Source organism: Balaenoptera borealis (genome assembly GCF_965194805.1).
Source record: "Balaenoptera borealis genome assembly, chromosome: 4".
Lineage (NCBI taxonomy): Eukaryota > Metazoa > Chordata > Mammalia > Artiodactyla > Balaenopteridae > Balaenoptera > Balaenoptera borealis.
The window spans coordinates 16249288-16266262 of record NC_138861.1 but is presented as its reverse complement, the minus strand read 5'-3'; the positions used below and the strand labels follow the sequence as shown (position 1 = coordinate 16266262).

At 36.5% G+C, this 16975-nt stretch overlaps 1 protein-coding gene across 2 annotated transcripts in view; it reads left to right on the top strand.

Annotated features, from left to right (window-relative positions):
* UNC5C (unc-5 netrin receptor C) overlaps nucleotides 1–16975 on the top strand; it is a 401385-nt gene that overhangs the window by 109788 nt on the left and 274622 nt on the right. The gene's annotated exons all lie outside the window — the stretch shown is intronic.

Genomic DNA, 16975 nt, shown 5'->3' with positions numbered 1-16975 from the left:
CATGGAAGAAAGAGGAGTTCATTTTTCAGATTGCAGTGAGTAAATGAGCCACAGTACTTGAAAAATGATGCACCATTTCCTTGTGGCCTCCTTGGTTTCTGATGAGACGTCTGCTGTCATTTGAATTGCTCTTCGCCTACAGCTGCCAAGGAAAGTGAACAATGAAGCCATTTCTTTTGGCCCTTGTGTCTATTCTGTAGTCAGCACAAATTTGAGGATGATGTCGAAGAGAAATTCTGCCATGTGACTCACAGGGTCTTGGTGCTCAGGCCGGGTGTCAAGCCTGGCCTCTGAGGTGGGAGAGCCGAGTTCAGGACATTGGTCCACCAGAGAATTCTGGCTCCACGTAATATCAAATGGCGAAAGCTCTCCCAGAGATCTCCATCTCAATTCTAAGACCCAGCTCCACTCAATGACCAGCACGCTACAGTGTTGGAAACCCCATGCCAAGCAACAAGCAAGACAGGAACACAACCCCACCCATTAGCAGAGAGGCTGCCTAAAATCATGAAAAGGTCACAGACACCCCAAAACACACCACCGGACGTGGTCCTACCCAGAGAAAGACAAGATCCAGACTTATCCACCAGAACACAGGCACCAGTCCCCTCCACCAGGAAGCTTACACAACCCAGTGAACGTACCTTAGCTACTGGGGGCAGACACCAAAAACAATGGGAACTATGAACCCGCAGCCTGCGAAAAGGAGACCCGAAACACAGTAAGTTAAGCAAAATGAGAAGACAGAGAAACACACAGCAGATGAAGGAGCAAGGTAAAAACCCACCAGACCAAACAAATGAAGAGGAAATAGGTGGTCTACCTGAAAAAAACTTCAGAGTAATGATAGTAAACATGATCCAAAATCTTGGAAATAGAATGGAGAAAATACAAGTAACGTTTAACAAAGACCTAGAAGAACTAAAGAGCAAACAAACCATGATGAACAACACAATAAATGAAATTAAAAATGCTCTAGAAAGAATCAATAGCAGAATAACTGAGGCAGAAGAATGGATAAGTGACCTGGAAGATAAAATAGTGGAAATAACGACCACAGAGCAGAAGAAAGAAAAAAGAATGAAAACAATTGAGCACAGTCTCAGAGACCTCTGGGAGAATGTTAAACGCACCAACATTCGAATTATACGGGTTCCAGAAGAGGAAGAGAAAAAGAAAGGGACTGAGGAAATATTTGAAGAGATTATAGTTGAAAACTTCCCTAATATGGGAAAGGAAATAGTCAAGTCCAGGAACTGCAGAGAGTCCCATACAGGATAAATCCAAGGAGAAACACACCAAGACACATATTATTCAAACTACCAAAAATTAAATACAAAGAAAAAATATTAAAAGCAGCAAGGGAAAAACAACAAATAACATACAAGAGAATCCCCATAAGGTTAACAGCTGATGTTTCAGCAGAAACTCTGCAAGCAAGAAGGGAGTGGCAGGACATATTTAAAGTGAGGAAAGGGAAAAACCGACAACCAAGATTACTCTACCCAGCAAGGATCTCATTCAGATTCGACGGAGAAATTAAAACCTTTACAGACAAGCAAAAGCTAAGAGAATTCAGTACCACCAAACCAACTTTACAACAAATGCTAAAGGAACTTCTCTAGGTAGGAAAAACAAGAGAAGGAAAAGACCTATAATAAGAACCCAAAACAATTAAGAAAATGGTAATAGGAACATACATATCAATAACTACCTTAACTGTAAATGAATTAAATGCTCCAACCAAAAGACATAGACTGGCTGAATGGATAGAAAAACAAGACCCGTATATATGCTGTCTACAAGAGACCCACTTCACACCTAGAGACACATACAGACTGAAAGTGAGGGGATGGGAAAAGCTATTCCATGCAAATGGAAATCAAAAGAAAGCTGGAGTAGCAATGCTCCTATCAGACAAAATAGACTTTAAAATAAAGGCTATTACAAGAGACAAAGAAGGACACTACATAATGATCAAGGGATAAATCCAAGAAGAAGATATAACAATTGTAAATATTTATGCACCCAAGATAGGAGCACCTCAATACATAAGGCAAATGCTAACAGCCATAAAAGGGGAAATCGACAGTAACACAATCATAGTAGGGGACTTTAACACCCCACTTTCACCAATGGACAGATCATCCAAAATGAAAATAACTAAGGAAACACAAGCTTTAAATGACACATTAAACAAGATGGACTTAATTGATATTTATAGGACATTCCATCCAAAAACAACAGAATACACTTTCTTCTCAAGTGCTCATGGAACATTCTCCAGGATAGATCATACCTTGGGTCACAAATCAAGCCTTGATAAATTTAAGAAAATTGAAATCGTATCAAGCATCATTTCTGACCGCAATGCTATGAGGCTAGATATCAATTACAGGAAAAAATCTGTAAAAAATGCAAACACATGGAGGCTAAACAATACACTACTAAATAACCAAGAGATCACTGAAGAAATCAAAGAGGAAATCAAACAATACCTAGAAACAAATGAGAATGAAAGCACGACGACCCAAAACCTATGGGATGCAACCAAAGGAGTTCTAAGAGGGAAGTTTATAGCAATACAATCCTACCTCAAGAAACAAGAAACATCTCAAACAACCTAACCTTACATCTATAGCAATTTGAGAAAGAAGAACAAAAAATCCCGGAAGTTAGCAGAAGGAAAGAAATCATAAAGATCAGATAAGAAATAAATGAAAAAGAACTGACGGAAACAGCAGCAAAGATCAATAAAACTAAAAGCTGGTTTTTTGAGAAGATAAACAGAATTGATAAACCATGAGCCAGACTCATCAAGAAAAAAAGGGAGAAAACTCAAATCAATAGAATTAGAAATAAAGGAGAAGTAACAACTCATAAGAGATTACTACAGGCGACTATAGGCCAATAAAATGGACAACCTGGAAGAAATGGACAAATTCTTAGAAAAGTGCAACCTTCCGAGACTAAACCAGGAAGAAATAGGAAATATGAACAGACCAATCACAAACACTGAAATTAAAACTGTGATTAAAAATCTTCCAACAAACAAAAGCCCAGGACCAGATGGCTTCACAGGCGAATTCTCTCAAACATTTAGAGAAGAGCTAACACCTATCCCTCACAAACTCTTCCAAGATATACCAGAGGGAGGAACACTCCCAAACTCATTCTATGAGGCCACCATCACCCTGATACCAAAACCAGACAAAGATATCGCAAAGAAAGAAAACTACTGGCCAATATCACTGATGAGCATAGATGCAAAAATCCTCAACAAAATACTAGCAAACAGAATCCAGCAGCACATTAAAAGGATCATACACCATGATCAAGTGGGGTTTATCCCAGGAATGCAAGGATTCTTCAATATACGCAAATCAATCAATGTGATACACCATATTAACAAACTGAAGGAGAAAAACCATATGATCATCTCAATAGATGCAGAGAGAGCTTTTGACAAAATTCAACATCCATTTATGATAAAAACCCTCCAGAAAATAGGCATAGAGGGAACTTACCTCAACATAATAAAAGCCATATATGACAAACCCACAGCCAATATTGTTTTCAATGGTGAAAAACTGAAACCATTTCCTCTCAGATCAGGAACAAGACAAGGTTGTCCACTCTCACCACTATTATTCAACATAGTTTTGGAAGTTTTAGCCACAGCAATCAGAGAAGAAAAAGAAATTAAAGGAACCCAAATCAGAAAAGAAGTAGTAAAGCTGTCACTGTTTGCAGATGACATGATACTACACATAGAGAATCCTAAAGATGCTACCAGAAAACTACTAGAGCTAATCAATGAATATGGTAAAATTGCAGGATACAAAATTAATGGACAGAAATCTCTTGCATTCCTATACACTAATGATGAAAAATCTGAAAGAGAAATTAAGGAAACACTCCCATTTACCATTGCATCAAACAAAATAAAATACCTAAGAATAAGCCTACCTACGGACACAAAAGACCTGTATGCAGAAAACTATAAGACACTGCTGAAAGAAATTAAAGATGATACAAACAGATGGAGACATATACCATGTTCTTGGATTGGAAGAATCAACATTGTGAAAATGACTATCCTACCCAAAGCAATCTATAGATTCAGTGCAATCCCTATCAAACTACCAATGACATTTTTCACAGAACTAGAGCAAAAAATTTCACAAATTGTATGCAAACACAAAATACCCCGAATAGCCAAAGCAATCTTGAGAAAGAAAAACAGAGCTGGAGTAATCAGGCTCCCTGACTTCAGACTATACTACAAATCTATAGTCATCAAGACAGTATGGTACTGGCACAAAAACAGACATACAGATCAATGGAACAGGATAGAAAGCCCAGAGATAAACCCACACACATATGGACACCTTGTCTTTGATAAAGGAGGCAATAATATACAGTGGAGAAAAGACAGTCTCTTCAATAAGTGGTGCTGGGGAAACTGGACAGCTACATGTAAAAGAATGAAATTAGAACACTCCCTAACACCATACACAAAAATAAACTCAAAATGGATTAAAGACCTAAATGTAAGGCCAGACACTATCAAACTCTTAGAGGAAAACATAGGCAGAACCCTCCATGACATAAATCACAGCAAGATCCTTTTTGACCCACCTCCTAGGGAAATGGAAATAAAAACAAAAATAAACAAATGGGACCTAATGAAACTTAAAAGCTTTTGCGCAACAAAGGAAACCATAAACGATAAAAAGGCAACCCTCAGAATGAGAGAAAATATTTGCAAATGAAACGACAGACAAAGGATTCATCTCCAAAATATGCAAGCAGCTCATGCAGCTCAATATCAAAAAAAAAAAAAAAAACAACCCAAGCCAAAAATGGGCAGAAGACCTAAATAAACATTTCTCCAAAGAAGATATACAGGTTGCCAACAAACACATGAAAGGATGCTCAACGTCATTAATCATTAGAGAAATGCAAATCAAAACTACAATGAGGTATCACCTCACACTAGTCAGAATGGCCATCATCAAAACATCTACAAACAATAAATGCTGGAGAGGGTGTGGAGAAAAGGGAACCCTCTTGCACTGATGGTGGGAATGTAAATTGATAACAGCCACTATGGAGAACAGTATGGAGGTTCCTTAAAAAACTAAAAATAGAACTACCATACGACCCAGCAATCCCACTACTGGGCATATACCCTGAGGAAACCATAATTCAAAAAGAGTCATGTACCACAATGTTCATTGCAGCTCTGTTTACAATAGCCAGGACATGGAAGCAACTTAAATGCCCATCGACAGATGAATGGATAAAGAAGATGTGGCACGTATATACAATGGAATATTACTCAGCCATAAAAAGAAACGAAATTGAGTTATTTGTAGTGAGGTGGATGGACCTAGAGTCTGTCATACAGAGTGAAGTTAGTCAGAAAGAGAAAAACAAATACTGTATGCTAACACATATATATAGAATCTAAAAAAATGGTTCTGAAGAGCCTAGGGGCAGGACAGGAATAAAGAGGCAGATATAGAGAATGGACTTGAGGACACGTGGAGGAGGAAGGGTAAGCTGGGACGAAATGAGAGAGTGGTATGGACATATATACACTACCAAATGTAAAATAGATAGCTAGTGGGAAGCAGCCACATAGCACAGGGAGATCAGCTCAGTGCTTTGTGACCACCTGGCGCGGGGGGGTGGGTGGATAGGGAGCGTGGGAGGGAGACACAAGAGGGAGGAGATATGGGGATATATGTATATGTATAGCTGATTCACTTTGTTATAAAGCAGAAACTAACACAACATTGTAAAGCAATTATACTCCAATAAAGATGTTAAAAAAAAAAAAAAGAACTATATAGTCCCTGCAGTCATGGAGCTTCTAGTCTAGTGAAGTACACAGACATTAAATAAAGAAAACCTAAACAAATGTTTAATTCAAATTTTGATAAGAACAATTACAGAGCATAACTGGGAAGACAGTCTACGTGAGCAGGCAGTAAGGGCATGTTTTTAAGGAGGTGATATTTAAAAGTGGCCATTGAAGAATGCCGAGGGGCAAAAAGAAGAAGGATTAACCTGTGTGTAAGGCTGTGAAGATAACAGGAGCTCAGCTTGTGTGAGAAAAAGAAAGAAGGCTGGTGTAACTGGAGATGAGTGAGCTAGAAATGATGGACTGGAGTTGCGGTTAGAGAAACAGCCTGGAGCCAGATCATGCTTGGTGTAGAGGGTTTGGATTTTAATCAAGATGAGTTGCATACATTTGGCAAAACATAGTGAGTTTTAATAGTTTGGGATTAACAGATACACACGACTATGTATAAAATAAACAACAAGGACCTTGCTGTATAGCACAGGGAACTATATTCAATATCTTGTAATAACCTATAATGAAAAAGTCTGGAAAAGAATACACACACGTGCACACACACACACACATATATAACTGAATCACTTTGCTGTACACCTGAAACTAACACAATGTCGTAAATAAACTAAACTTAAATTAGAAAAAAGAACTTTCACTCAGGAAAAAAAAAAGTGAATTCAGTCTTAGTATTTGTGAATTCTATTTTGTGTAAATGTTACATAAAACACTAAACAAATATTGAACATATAATGATATGCATTCTTAAATATTTAGGGAGAAGTGTACTAGAGTCTGTAATTTACTTTGCAGTGCATCCAAAATACAAGGTTGATTGATAGAGGAATGGATAGATGTATAGAAATTTGTAAGGTCACTAGTAAAATATAGGTGGTGGATATGTAGATATTTACTGTAAAGTTTCTTCAACTTTGCTGTTTGTTTGTATTAATATTCATAATAAAATGTTGGGAAAAGAAAGGGAATGCTCAAAATGATAATAAGGAAAGGCATAATAATCACAAAATCTTACAACCAAAAGGAAGGATTATTCTAGCATATGACCACTTGATTCTTTTCCTGTGAGTTTTTACTTTTATGGAATTGGTACCTCTTTCATGGTAATAAGCATATCTCCTAGCTTTAAAAAACATGTCAAATTATTTGCATGATTTACCTCACTTAAACTATCAAATCTTTTGACGAGGTATTTCTCTGAGTAAGCACAAAGATAAATCTGTTAGACTAAGAACTCATGAATCCTCAGCTGTCCACCAGTACCTACCAGTACCTACCAGTACCTACCAGTATAGTAGAAAGGAAATGAGCACACTTGAGTCTATTAGTGTGATCAGCTATCTGCAGAAGATTCTGCTTTAAATTTTTTTTTTAGTTTTGTGGTTGACTTAAATGATATAAAAGGAAGAACTACTGTTTCTTTGAAAGTGTGCCTGAGAGGCTTGGTGTACTTAGGAGTCTGGCTTCTAACCTTTCTCTGAGAATTTAAGTAGCATGATTCTGAGGCTGTGGAACAGAGATTACTCTTCTCCTTGATTCCTTACCCACCATGAGCATTTCACTGATAAATTAGTGCATCACAGAATCACATCAGAAACCTCATGCTTGATCTCCCTGTGTTTTCAATAAAAACATGTCTCTTTTATTGATGTTTGTTCTTATTGACCCTTTGAGGTCAGAAGACAGAGTTTCTTTATTAAATCAGTAAATCAGGGGTATTTAATTGGCTCTAGAAACTTCTGAGTCATCTTGGCCTATTCCAGCCCCAAACAGGGTTCTGACCAACCACTGTGAGTTCTGCTTTTCCAAGAAGGTAGGGGGTGAGAGATTATAACAGACTCTGTGTAAGTAGTCAGTCACTTACTGCCTTCAAAGCACTGATTTTCTTGGTGCAGGCAAAATGCCAAAATCAATGTTTTTGTCACATATAAAGAAATAGTTTAGCATGTAGAAAACTATATGGTTATTTCCTTTTCTCTGAAAGGCCATCAGACATTTTAAAAGCAAAATATGTGGTAGGTTTTACAGAGGAACTTATTTTTATTCTCCGTGTTGCAGAGAAAATAATTAGATGATTGTTGGTATTAGCAACTGCGCTAAGATCAATTATACTGCAGGAACGATGAAAGCAGACTTTCATAATGAGAGCAAATGGCCTGGAGTCTACGAGAAATTGCTGAGAATCTTTTTAGGGTGGCACCATTGCTAATTAAAACCTGAGAAACAACACCAAAATTGTTCAGGAAGCACGAATACTCATTGCAGAACCAACCTTGAAGGTCATTCCAATTTCTAAACTATTTTCATTGGAATTTGAGTTTAAAAAAATGTCTTCAGAGCTGCATAACCTCATTTATACTCATTTCTTCTATCTTTTTCACTTGGTTCCCTTGGTTTTCTGTTCTTGTGCTTGACATCATTATTACTTCACATGGGGCATTGAGAAGTGAGGGAGGCAAGTTGTTCAGAAATCATGCCTGTGGCAATTATTTTAGACTGGAGAATGTAGCTTCATTTATCATCATCATTATCACTAAAAAGCTATAGGTCACAAGTGTCTTAAGTCCCCTGTGTTTCAGCATTGTCTGCTAAATTGGGGTTAATTAAAATGTCTCTTTTAAAAGTACTTCACTTGAATACACACACACACACACACACACATTTTTGCTCCAATCTTCTTTAAAGGAGTCATTATTCTATGTCTTGCAGGGAAGAATGAAATGGACATGTATAGGGTATTATTTCATTTTTCTAGACTAGAAAAGGAAAGAAATCATGTAGAGAATTGTGACTTTCAGATGTGTGTATGGTTCTACCCCCCTGTAAAGGCTAGATTCCATTTTTAAAATAATATGTTTTTGAGCCATTACCCTTATTCTCTTGATATTTTAAAACAGCAAAAGTATCTTCAGTCTGTGCCTTTACCCCTTCAAAGAATGTAGCCTCTGAAGCGAGGATGGGTAAGTATTATCTGGGAAGTTTATTTATAAAGTGCAGCTTTCTCAGCTCCATTCCCAGAGATTTTGATTCAGTAGGACAGTGGTGGAACCCAGAAGGCTGTGTTTTAACAAGCCTTTGAGGACGTTCTGATGCACGTGATATTTGGACACATTTTGAAAACCTCTGCTTCATACCATCACTCTTGAGTGTTATGGGAGTGAGTGAGGGGTGCCATTAAACTTCACAGGAGGGGAACCTAAATTGACATGGTGGTAACACTGGATTCAAGTTGAGTACTGAAGGTTGCGTGACAGTTAGTTACCTAATCAGGAAGGTGGGATTCATAAGAATGAGAAGGTGAGTGTATTTTAGGTAGAAATAAATTTAAGTGCAAAGACTTAGGAGCTAGAGAGAAAATGGTGCTTTCTAGAGTCCACAGATAGATCTATCTGGATGAAATATGTCATATGAGTGGTTGAGGAGGCGTGACGTAAAGATGAGGTTGGAGAAGTGGGTTGAGATCAGATTACAGAGTTCTTGTAGCCAACTCAAGGATTTAGGGCAGCACCCTGCCAGCCATCACAACTCCCGCAGGCTGGGTGCCCTTGCCAACATTCCTGTGCTTGTTCATGTTCTTAAGCTCCGTATAATCTTGGGTCTATCACCGTCTTAAGAAGATAGTAGCTTTTGGTACAGTTACAGTACTGCAATTTCCAAGGGTGGAAACCCTACAGAAATAACAAGTCATGATGTAACATGCAAGAAGAATGGCTTTTTGAATATATTTTATTTGGAGATAACTTTTACCTAATAATTCAAACTACTCTCTTCATTAACTATGTTTGTAAATATTAGGAAATGAACAGTAGCACTATGGCAAAACAATGTCTTGTGACAAAAGTAAAAGGAAAAAACTTGATCTAAAATTCTGCCATTTAGGTCTATGGCCTGAATTTTTAAGTGCATTTCTTTTCTACTTAGTAAGAGAAGGTAAATCAGACATTTTTTAATATTTTATTTTGAATACATTTTATCTTGAAATTTAAATAAGTAAATATCACCATCCTGCTTCACAAATTAACATTAAGATACACATTAACCTTCAGACTGAAGAAATTTCGTGTTTTGTTCAGTTCATTTGGCCATTAGTTTTTCAGTCAGTTACCCATACCTGCTTTCTTTTCCTGGTTAAGGACATGTATGTGTATAAATGTGTATTATGTGTCAAGAATTGCCAGTCAAGAAATGGCAAGTAAATGCGCACTAAATGTAAGAAATGTAAGAAGACACCTACCTTGAATTTAAACTTGATGTGTTAACTCTGCTGCTGTGAATGCTACTTCTTGGCCCTGCTCTGACCACATCAGTGTACAAACACCTTTAAATGGGAAGCTTAGAGTCTGCCAGGAAGCAACTTTTTTTTTTCCTCTCCTTTTTCTCCATTTAACTTTGAAAGTAGATTTGGTTTTTTGATCTGCCAAGTAGCTGTCAACTCAAAACAACTAGATTTTATTTTCTAGTGTTTGATTTCTTGATCTGGATTAAGACTTGAACACGGAAACATCTACCAATCTAAACAGGTATTGGGTCAAGAAAAACTAAAGCTTTTACTATGAGTTCTTGATAGAGTGCAGACACAACCTGTAGTCTGTATGATTAGACAGTAAACTCCAAGGTTTTTTTTTTTTCTGAAAGGATCACTAACTGTTATTTAAAGGAAGATGCAAAGTATTCCTTCAAGTAGAAATTAAATTCTTCAGGCAGTTTTTAAAGACAGTTTCAGACCTGTCATCTAGATGCTACTTTTAAAGTGCCACCTAGTGAACTGGAAAAGGCCTTTATTAGCAAATTTACTTGCATTTGGCCTACCATAGTGAAAGGCTTGTTTAGGGTGGGTTCTGCTTTCTCAAATTGCCCTCTTTAAATAAACAGAGCAAGGGAAGAAAGCTTTTAGATGTATAACATGAAGCCATTACAAAAAACTGAAAGTCAACCCATGAAAGAAAGGAGCTGTTTAGTGCATTTCCAGTTAAGGATCTGGGTGGTGCTGGAGGGAGAATGGAAGATAATAGACTCCTAGTGATGGGGCTGTCAGGAGACAGAAAACTGTAGCAGCTTTGTGGGAAAATAGAATTGCTGGCTTTGCCCACTTGACCTTTAGTCTGAATAGATGGGCTTAAGAAGATCACAAAGGGCTTTGCAAAAAAGTGGTCGGCTCAGTTCTTTTGGTTCCTGAAACTCCTCTTTTATTCAGGGGAGTTTTAAGTTTGTTTCTTGGTATCCTTAAAGGGATTCCCTGAAATGTCTATTATCATAGCATAGATATGTGTTGCTAACTGTATGGCCCTCATGTTTCCTGTGCAGCAGTGGGACGGAGTGTGTTTATGAGGAAGAGTTACTGAATAGGGACTCCAGCATCTGTACAGTGCCACATTATCACTCCTATCAAAGGCATGCATTGGGTCCCCTTCTGTGTTTCTGGGTAAATGCATAAGCTTATTTAAATCAGAAACGCAAGCACCATTTGAAAGTACAATGTATATGCATCTACTGCTGTGTAGATGAAAGGCTTGTAGATTAATTGACAGCATTTTCAGAAAATGGGGCTTGACAGTAGTGGTTCATGTGAAAAAGATCTGGGAGACTTTAGTTAAGTACCAGTTGAATTCGTGCCGAGGTTATGATGTGGTAGCCTACAACTCTATTTAATCTTAGTTGCATTTATGGAATTATAATTTCCTGCCCTAAGATACATGGACACTGATGGGGCAGTTAAACAACTGTATCCAGTTGTGAACATTCCGCTTCCAAATAAAACTGGCATATCTGTGAACATACAGAGGAGACTACTTTCCAAACCCCATTCGAAAAAAGAAGGACTTGATCGTATTTAACAGAGACGATTTGTGATTTGAATGGAAGAGAAATGATAGGCATGATCATAGATTTCAAATATCTGAAGCCCTCTTATATAGAAGAATATCATTTGTGGGGTTTCAGAAATTTATAGTTTCTCAACCCATATAAATATATGCCAGAATAAATGACAGATGGATTAAAGAGATAACACAGAAAATATTGAGAAACCATAAAAATTACACAAGAAAATAGAAACAAATATTTAACTTCTTTTGGAGTTGAAATGGATGATACTAATGAAGAAACCATAAAGAAAATATTGATAGTTATGAGTAGGATTATCTGATTTACTCAAAAATTATTAAGTTATAATAAAAAATTTTAAATATAAAGAAGCTAAAACAATTATAAAAATCATATTCACCAACAATAGTCAATGGCATGAATAAATGTTCACATTATACTGTTGAGTAAAAAGATCACTAGGTCAAAGTTTAATTCTTAAAGTTGAAATATGTATATTAAAATAACTGCTAAAATATCCTTTTTAATGGATTTCTCTGAGTGGTTAAATTTAAGTTTTTAAAATTTATTTTTAGTATTCCTGTATTTTCTAAAACTTTACATAATAATCCTGTTTTCTTTACGTTTGTAGAAAGTTATATAAAAAACAAAGGATACAAAAAACAAAAGAAGTGAGTTAATATTTAAGCCTTAACGGTAGATATAGTTAAGGTAAATAAGAAGAAGATATTTCTAACAATTAAACTTTTAACAGTGTCTCTTGTCCTATGGGCTATATGCCCTTCATTGGAAAAATTCATGTAGAAAAATCACAGTAAATCAGAGATAATATAGGATGAATTGCCTTAGTGGAGAGAGGGACTCTGGATTTGGGCATCTCAAATGCCCTTTCAGCACTAAACTTCCAGGGGCAATTTACAATTTGAAAGATTATGCAGACTGGAGCTGAAAAGTGACATAGAAACCTACAACTTCATGTTATTTAGATATTTTTGAAGTGAGGAGATGGAGGTTCGGAGAGTCATTATAATGGAAAAGAAAGCAGCTAATTAAAATTTCCTGAGCCCTATTCCAGTTCTTTTCCCTCCAGTAGAGACAGAATAATTGTTTGGTAGTTAAAAGTGCATGGATTTGGATCCCAGGCCAGTCACTTCCACTTGCTATACTTCTCTGTGCCTCAGTTTCCTCATCTGTAAAACTAAAAGGGTTATTTTACTTGTGAGATTGCTGAGAAGATTGAATAATATATATATAAAGCACTCAGCAGAGTTCCTATCATATATGAGCAATCGATATTACCTATTTTTCATACATTAAAGATATATATATATCTATATGATAAGTTTAATATTACAGTTTGGGAGGAGAGGAATGTCAAGGGTTATTCCTATTTATTTATTTATTTTAATGATATCTTAGTACCTTCAGAAGTCTCTTACCACATTTTTCATCCCTCAGATTTAAAATTTGAAAAAATTTGAAAAAATTCTTTAAAATTTAAAAAATTGATGAAAAATTTCATCAATCAGAGAGAGAAAAAGTAGAGCCTGTTATGTTGCCCTCACGGAAAAAAAAAAAAAGATGGCAGTTTTTTATGTGTGAATTCATGCTTTCCTTTCATTTAGTGTTTAATGTTGACGGAATTGACTAATTTTGTTGTATAGTTATACATGCTGAGAGCTTCTAGCTTAGCCCATGAGCATATTTCTATTCATTCTAGAAACAATAATAACTCTATTGAAATGCTTGTTTCACTGCCATTTGTGTCTTCAACTTTAGAAGATTATGGAGGTGTTATGGAATGTTTACTTTAGAGTTAACTAGAGCCTGGCTCTTAATCACACCAATACAGATGCTCACTTGTCCCAGTACTTCTCTCTCAGGCACACAGGAATGGGCATAGAGTCTGTACCTTTAAAGGACAAAACTGAGATTACTTACAGCTTTGGAAGTCTGCTCTCTATTTTAAAGGACATTTCTCCGTAAATGCTTTTTAAAATACCTCTTATTTGTGATTTATCTTCCCCAAGTTCCAAACATATTTTAAATATTAAAAGCTAACACAGAAAATTTATAGAAAAGGACAATGTAAAAATGTTCTTTTCCATCTTGAGGTTGTATTTTCTTATGAAAGCTTTTTCCGATCTTATAGTGGCCCATGCATGGAATCCCTAACCTGCAATTTCACGACCTCATAATTCCATGGTGTTACTTACAGGTATTTAAAATTTTAAAGCGCAACGGCATAGGAAAAGGTGAGCCAAGAGCAGACACCTTGCTTCCTCCTGCCGTATAAAAGCGCCCACTGGGATAAGCTGCCAGTGAACACAGCTGGAGGTGATGCCCTTGTATTCTGGGTAGCATGGCCAAATCACTGTTGTCTTAGTGTCACAGAGGTCCAAGATGCAGTTTTGTTTCCTCCGACTCCCAGAGAGCTACTGCTATTGGGATGCTCAGGTGATATTCAGCTCAGGAAATTCTCTTCTAGCAGAAGACATAGTCATTTCATATAGAAAGTATCATCATTGCAGTAGGGTTTGTCAAAGGATTTATCTGCATTGGTAAAGGTATTCCCTGGAAGTAGCAGAGAGAAGTCTCATTGTTGAGCCAAGACCACCACTACTTTATGTATATTTAATAATGATGTTCCTGAGATTTAAAAATCAGCAAATTTATAGTTCTCAAGTTGTGGATTGATATTTTTGTCTCATATGCATGATGCCTGTAGTCATCCTTGGGATTCCACTTTCAAGAAATCTGTTCTCAGCGACTTCCCTCATAGTTCTGTTGTTGGTTTGTATCTGGAAGGGGAAATACACCTAACCACGCATGTGAGTACAAACACACATATAAGTACAGCAGAATCATCCAGTGGCAGCCATTATCTGTAAAACTAATTAGAGAGAATAGCATATTAACATGCACACCGTGAAGCAAACTTCATTCTCTCTAGAGTATTCCCTCATTGAGATACAAGGACTTTATCTTTGGCACAGAGGGTCTGAACTAATTGAGATGTCATTAAAAAAAGAAGTCGGTTAAGAAGGTTAGAGGAGAGGGTTGTTCTTGCAAAACTGCCAGTTTGCAAGAATACATTTTTTAGTAAAAATACAGCCCCCAGTTGCAGATCTGATCAGTGGCAGGAATGGGGGAGGGATGAGGGGGAGATAACAGAGAAAAATAACGTCTCAAAGAGAAAAAAAAAAAACCCAAAAAACAGCAAGACCCTAATTGAAATGGGAAGCACTCTCATTTTAGAAAATGTTTCCTTAACAGATTGCTCTGGTCCTCTGCCTCAAGGTTTTTGATTAAATTAATGATGGTAGTGATAAGCTCCATTAGTGTTGCTGTTTCCAGAGGGACATTTTCTACAGCCTTCTCTTCTCTTTCCTTCCCCAAATCTCAGGTATGACAGTAGAATTGCTAATTGAGGCCAGAACAAGCTAAGAAGGTGAACTTATTATTACTATGCAAATGCAGGCGATCCAGGAAATTAATATTTCATGTGTGCCTACCTAAACGAGTAATGTTTCCTTCATAGGCTTCGTGTCACTCAGCTGGGAAGCTGTTGCTGCAGCTTGTTGTCGTCAGTGAGGTCCTGAACTTCTCTTTTTTGTTGCATGTTGCCTGCTGTCTTGGGACCAGTCAGCACGTCTGACATGTTGTGTTCGGCTGGCCCTTGCTGTTACCACAGATCTTCCACCAGTGCAAACAGATGAACTTGTTATGATCCATAGGCCACTATCAACTTGATTTCCTGTCTTGGTAGTAAAGTATTAGAGGAAAAAAAAGCATCCAAGTCCAGATAATAAAGAAGGGAAGAAGTATTTCAGTAAAATGAACCATAAAATTCATAATAGGGGATATGTTAGGGGCTCTTCCGTGCAGCATAATTATCTTCCTGAGAGCTTTGGAAAACACAGTAAAAAGAGTATTACGTTGGGGGCCTGAAATAGTTACATTAAATTATTCATAAACATTTGTTTGCTAAACACCATTATATTTCATATTCTGATGAAAACTATTGTAGTTAACAATTAACATTGTGTGTGTATGAAAAACAGAGTGTGTAGTAGAAATGAGTGAGAAGTAATTTTGATTTTAACTTTCTGATTCTTGTTTTGTATTAAATGTCAAATAATAGATATGCTACTTAAGAGCAGAAACCAAAAGAAAATTTCTTTTTCATCACCATAGTGCCTGAAATAAGATTAAACATTCAAATAGATGTCCAATAAATATGTTGAATTTAAATTATTTTTACTTCCCTAACCTTGTTGAAAAATAAATTCCAGAAATGTAGGAAGGAGACGAGTGACAGAGAAAAGTGGGCTGGTTGAGGTGTCCACTATTCTCCGTCATTCTGTCTGCAAAGCCATTGATTCAGACATTATCCTTCACATTTTGCTAGGTCTTTCTTTACCTTTATGAAGAATACTCTACAGTTATAAGTGGTATTCAATAGGAAAGAGACTTTTACAGTAACTAGAGGCAGGAAAGTCTGTTCCAAAAAGATCATGTGGAGGTTTTGAGGGTGCAGAGTAATTTGTTTAGACAGAAATGAGTGGAAAGTACATGTGTGATAACTGGGAAAGGGAAAAGCATTACTTATATTGATATTTGCCCAGGTGGAGTAGAAAGACTGAACTAGAACATTATAGAGATTGAGGTTAGTTAGATCTTTCAGAAAACTGGCCCCAAATCTCAACATCTAATACATGGTAGACCTGAAATTATATTCTGGAATGGCCTTGGTTTGCTAATCTCAAGTGTTCATCATGTGATTTATAGAATTTGATCAAGTAGCTTTTTGTCTTTACTGGAGAATTTTCTGCATTTAAGCTCTTTTAAAAATGTAACCCGGATTATATATATTTCCCTTTTCTGGTCCTTCTTTGAGTCTCATGTATCTTTTCCATGTTACTCACAGAACAAGTATATAGATGCATCCATGAAAGAGTATGTTTTCTACTAGGTTTGCAGGACCTCTGTGTTGAAGGCAATTTTTGTTGCATTTTTTAAAATTATTATAGCTCATTGTAATAAAAACTGAAAAAGATTCCCATTTAAAATAAAGGAAAATGAACAAATAAATGAATTTAAACCAGTTCAGAACTCTAAAAAATATTTCATTTGTTTTAGCATATGCATCAATAAAACATACTTGCATAAAGTGTTCCTGGGAAGTATTTATCAATCCTCTTTTCAAAAATAAAAGTGTGCAAGTACTGGTAGCTAAAACAAATTAAATTTGTTGAATCTCTAGAC